The 6,182-nt window shown below is 34.2% G+C and overlaps 1 long non-coding RNA gene across 1 annotated transcript; it reads right to left on the bottom strand.

The window, feature by feature from the left end:
* Positions 1–2,794: 2,794 nt before the first annotated feature.
* Positions 2,795–3,350, bottom strand: LOC141683690 (uncharacterized). Its single transcript, XR_012560406.1, has 3 exons — positions 3,253–3,350; positions 3,064–3,149; positions 2,795–2,959 (listed from the first exon to the last, which is right to left on the bottom strand). It is a non-coding gene; the product is annotated as an uncharacterized LOC141683690 (long non-coding RNA).
* Between the last annotated feature and the right edge of the window lie 2,832 nt (positions 3,351–6,182).

Below are 6,182 nucleotides of genomic sequence, written 5' to 3'. Positions count from 1 at the left end.
AAATTAAATTTACAAATTGGATTAAACCTCACATTATGCTACCATACGAAACAGGCTACGAGATCCTAACTTCTGTACCCAACAATTTACGAGAATGAAGAAACCATTGAGGATTTGTACCATTGAGGAAATCAAAAAACTTTCTACAGATTACGTAAATGAAGAGGTTGTGTGCAAAGCAGCATTGAAGTTAGTGGAAACCCCAACAAATTGGAAGACATATATATGCAGCTCCTGCTACTGTGAAACTAACCTCGATAACAATGAACAATTCTGCAAGAAATGTCAAAAGATGGTGCCACACACTTTGAAATGGTTTTATACTTGACTCAACTTTAGTATGCACATAATTACCTCTCTTAAAATAATTGGAACAATTTATTATTTGTCTTGGATTTTTGCAGGTTCAACGTTTGTACGGTAGTGCAAGACCCAACCGGTGGACTACAAATCATCTTAAAAGACCGAGAAATAAGAATCCTAATTGGCAAGCTTGTGGAAGATGTTGATACTCAGGTAGGCATTTCTAACATAACTGGAATCACCATTACCTCTATAAAATTCTTTAAACTAACTTTTTATTTTGCAGGATAATTCTTTTCCCAAAGAATTGAAACAACTTCAAGGAAAGGACTACACATTCAAGATAATGATCCAGCCTGAGAACATTGACAATACTAATCTGGATTATGTTTGTACCGGAATTATAGTTGGATGGGATTATGAGGAGGTAGTAGAGCATCCAAGGGAAATAATGCAAACAACACACAGTGTAGCTACTCAGGTTAATTTATGGAAAATTTTGGAATTAAAAATTAATTTAATCACTGTGAGACATAATGAAGATTTTTATTGGTGAAACAGGAATCTGGCTCTTCATACCACATTGATGAAATCTCTCAACTAAACTACATGGGAAATTGAAACTCGACGGACAAAGAAGGTTAGAAATGCTATAGTGAATTATATTTATGCAAGCAAGAACACAATTCCTTTCATACATCTTAAGAAAAATGTATGAAACAATCTCATTTCTTGGCAGATTCACATGTGACAATATGATGATTCTTGAAGAATTATTTTCCATCCACCGATTTTGTTGTTAAAGAGATCTAGACTCTTGAAGATTGAAAACGTAATTTTGATTATTTATTTAATTAGCTGTAGATGTAGTCTACATAACATATTGATGTATCCAATATGGCTACCTATTTTCCCATCAAACTCTTAATGGAATGGATATTAAGTCTGTGTTATCCTAGGTATGTAAACTTTTGAGAAACACCTATTTTCCCCAGATTATGCTTAATGTACATACGTTCACAAAATGAATAAACAGATGTTCATAATGACGATGAACAACTAAAGAACTGCAACTCTGTGAATGAAAGTATGACAGAGAAGTAAGACAACTGCTTCGAACTACAAAATATTATTTAACATAAATTGAGGCTTATGTCATATAATTAGACGTACATGGAAATAATGAGAGTATATAGGAAGCATTGGCAAAACAATTACGGCACCGCAATTAAATGTACAACTACTATTATTAGTTGCAAACGTAGCCTGTGTTTTGCTTGCCGAACAACCAAACACATTTCCAAATAGATTAACCATGTAAAAAAGTATTCTCAGTACTATATTTTAAACTACAGACTTAAACCGCGGTCTATATTCAAAATAAAGTTTCTGAGTTAAATAAGGAAAAAGGGCCAAAAAATTAATATTAGTGTTGTTGCGCTGATGTAGGATTATTTCTTCAATTTTTAAAACTTCAATTTACAAAAAGAGAAGAAGATAATATCTTTTTAATTGCTCAAATGTAATCTATTCAAATTTGAGCATATCAGAGTATCCTATTACAAAAAATGTTAGGAGATATACATGGCCAAAAATATGAAATTTAAATTATCAGAATCTGTTAGTGTCTTCAATTTTTCATGGTCCACAAGACATTAAATTATACACTTTTACGGGTGAATCAAATTCAAACTTTCAAAAGGAAAAAAGCAAAAATTGTGTAAAGGAAAAGTATTGGAAGGGTTAACAGTGGACACTATGCATACAAAATCACTTTAAATTCACACATACCTCAAAGTGTGACCTAACAGTCCCCTGTTTCTCCTCCTGCAACAACTTCTTGACAATGGGGTTTCTCTCATTCCTCTCTACTCTCCATCAGATTCAAATTTTTGAATCCCCTTCAGGCAGTGCTTATATGATCTCCCCTGTTTCAGCTTTAAGTTTATGACTATAATTTTTATTAAATCTGCCAAAGTTGAGGTGCATGTTTACTTTTGTGGTTAAAAATTATTCAAAGGCATGGATTATATGTGTCCGTTTTAGTATCATACTGCAATTTCATTACGTGTTTTGAAAATTTAAATTTGTTGGCCTATAAACAGGTTACTCATCATGGCCAATCAGCACTATGGATGTGTAATGTACTTTTTGTTCACTACAAAAAAATTATAAGAGAAGAAAGCATTAATCAACAAAGTGTTATATGACCAGAGTTTTAATATTCGGATAAACTTGATTCCTTACGATTAACGGAATAAAACATTAAACACAAAACGGACTTCCATAAGTTGAACATAATTCAAACTGTTTAAGACAAACCATCAAAACAAGGCAATAATAGGGTCTAATCAACAACTAAAGTTACATAATTTCCTTACTAAAGGAATTACTTAGGGCTCATTATTGGACACATTCTTCAAAACTACTACATTAAATTACAAATACTTGTATCTCGCCAATTGAAGATACATGTATCACCAACCTCAAGTTGCAAATCTTCCCTAAAGATGCGCCATCCGTTATTAATTGTAGTTCTCTTCCGGTCGCATCTCCGACGGATTTCAAGCGCCCAAACACGAGTGCCCACATACACACTTATAAAATCAGTCTTCATCCAGCACTTGCAAAGTTTTTTAAATTCTACTGGGATATCCTGGAATAAATATAAAAACAAGGTATATTCAATTATACATTCAACAGTCGAAGATACAAATCAATATCCTACATAAACCTATTCACTGGATGTATATAACTTACCACACCATGTTCATGGTGTAAAAGCTGAAATGGCTGAACAACAAAATGAAAAGCAGGGGCTCCACTTAAATCAGGTAATACAGCAACTAAAATGTCAAAATCAAAGTAAAATAAACTACCAAATGATTTACTTAATCAGCCGACTAAAGCAATAGTACAATTCAGGGAAATAAACAGTTAAGTTATTACCAGGCGCATCGTTAACTGGAGACAAGTGACTCTTGATATGTGAAGTGTCAATTGCAGTTACTGTAAATTTACGTCGACCATCGAAAGTAAAAACTAACATGTGGAAGCCATTCAAATCAACAACACGTAACATATTGCATAGACTCTTCAAACCACTCAAATGACTTAAGCTATTTTCACTTCGACGGTATTCCCCAACAATCTCATAACCTCTGCTAACAACAACATCAATTCTTCTATGAATAACCGCACCAACATGATCATCAAACTCAGTCGGTACATACTGACAAAATAAATATGTTTTATGTTATTCCCAGTGGACTAGCAATGAGATTTACAGAAGGGGGGTTGAATGTAAATCTCAAAACTTTTTCAAGTTTTGAGCAGTTTCTAAGGCTAAGTGTTTTAGTGAGCAAATGTGTGTGAATTGCTTGAAGCTAATACAGACAGATATATATTCAAACACAAATGTAAGGAACACAAAGAACTTAAAAACTTTTCTGGTGGATTTGTTGTTCCACCAGAGATGTGTTATTTCAGAAAATCTGTGATTCAAAGAATTAAATCACAGCTGCTTCCTAGTACAAACTAGATGATTTTCTCTCTGGATTTTTCTAAACAGCTCTGGAAAATTCACATCTAATTACTAGCTGCTACTTGGTTTATATATCACCAAGTTTACAAGTGAAGACAAAACTGTAAAATATAATTAAAAGGCTCTTCACATATTTCTTCTTCATTTATCTATCCAATGCAATTTAGGTTTAGCTGTTAATCTTTGAATACTCCCTTGTTTGCACCAGAATGGAAATGCTGCATTTTCTTGATTCCTCCTAGAGGCTGCCACATTTCAGTTTGTCTCTGTCAACCCATGTGCCTCTATCAACTTATGAATTGTCACTATCAACTGCTATTGAACTAAGCATCCGTTGAAGCTTTCATCCGTTGATGCCTTATCCGTTGAGGCTTTATCCGTTGATGCATTAGCAGTTGAAGTCTTATCCGTTGAAGCACTTATCCGTTGATGGATATTATCCGTTAAAGCTTTAGAGACATCCGTTGAAGCTTTGTTTCTTATCCGTTGAAGGTCTTCAATATCAGTTGATACTTCTTCACTTATACAAAATTACAAGGCATGAAATATTTACAATTAGCCCTCCTATTTGCATATCCACTAGTAGTCAACATGACTGATAATTTCCTACAACATCTAAGAATTACAACTTGAATCCAGAGAATGAAATGTGCTACAATATTAAACTTATTGCTAAGTAAAGCTACTCCTTCAACGGATAGCCAAGATGGTCTTATCCGTTGAGGCTACAAACACTATATTTCTACTTAAGTGTTTTGTTTAACTTATCATCAAACTAATACATATATTCCTAACAATCTCCCCCTATTTATGTCTACTAGAACTGTAGGCATAAATTTGGGTTTAGCTTGATGATAACAAAACACTTGACAAACATATTAACTGTAATAAAGAAGAAATTCAAAAGTGCTGCAAAAATGTGTATGTTGAGATAGAATTGAAGAATTACATTGTTTCCAAGGGTGCTCCTTTAGCCTGAGCAGATTAATTTCTTTTCCTTTGATCCCTTATTTTCTTTCCTAGCCTCCTGTCATTCTCCTCTATTTGAAGTTGAAGTTGTCTGTAGAACTCAGCTTCATCTTCTTCATTGATGTCCAACTTAGATTGCATATCCTTGAGAGTTTCATTACTGGCAATCTTGAGCTGATCTTCAAGTCTGAAAAATCTTCTGACTCCTTTGTTGTCTCTGAATTCCATCAACCAATGAGGTGATTTGTGAACTGTAATTCCTCTTTCTTGAATGAGTAATGTTCTAGGCAAGGCATTGGGCTCCCACCAAGTCTTCCTTATATTGGCAATCTTGTTGAGAATCTCAGTCTTGGCAGTCCTGGTAAAGCCAGAATCCCTTTTTATGGCTGAGTAGACTCTAACCAAGGTAGAGTAGCCTTCATTCAGAATCCTGTAGAGAGGCCAAGTTCTTTCCCCACTTCCTTTGTATTTGAACACTAGTCTTTCTGGTAGCTGTCTGTAGGCATCTAATTGAAAGGAATATGTCCTAAGTCCAATCATGTATTAGGATTTAGGAATAACTTTTTATGTAATCTGTTTTGATTTCATTGATATTAATAAAAGACTTGTTTTGTTTTTATTACGGGCTTTATCTATTTAAGTGTTTAAATAAGATATACCATAGTTTAGTAAAAAGCTTTTTATGGATTATGATGAGATCATAATAGTGAGACCTAAAAGATGATAACTCTAAACTTAAATAGTTTCTGGTCGTAGGATTACTAACTGGTAATTAATAATCCGCAAAGATCGGTACATACTATGCTTGCTTCATTATGATGGATGTCTGTTCTCATAGACATTTGTGTGGTGACACTATAGCTAGTATGTAGGTGCTTATTATAGAATAAGTTCACTGAACATGACTCGCCCAGCTGAACAACTGATGGAGTTCACTCACGTGTCAGCAGTTATTCACCTAGTGATAGTTGTACAAGTATCCTTAGACTTGAGGTCATCATAGTCATCTTGTGTACACTGAACTATGCTTTGGTTTAGTTCTTAGTCTCCAGGGACAATTATTAGGGCTCTACTGGGTATAGGAATTTGTACATGAAGATAGTGTATGATCAATAAAGGATCTACCACTTCCAGTGAAGGAAGCGAATGTTCAAGGCTGATCTACTTATGCTAGTTCAGGAATCTCTGGCCAGAGTGAATGAAATTAGAAAGGAGTTTCTAATTTGCATAGAACTACGCATAGTAAATGGTAAGCAAGTGATTGAATAGGATAGGCTTGACATGAGATCCATGCCTTGTATTTAATCGGGACATTGTAGGGTAGAAGGAGTTTATTGTACGGTAACTATTCACTGAATAGGTTCTT

The sequence above is a fragment of the Apium graveolens genome, chromosome 9 (genome assembly GCF_009905375.1).
Source record: "Apium graveolens cultivar Ventura chromosome 9, ASM990537v1, whole genome shotgun sequence".
Classification (NCBI taxonomy): Eukaryota; Viridiplantae; Streptophyta; class Magnoliopsida; order Apiales; family Apiaceae; genus Apium; species Apium graveolens.
The sequence above is the reverse complement of the archived record's forward strand: the minus strand, read 5'-3'. Positions and strand labels throughout refer to the sequence as shown.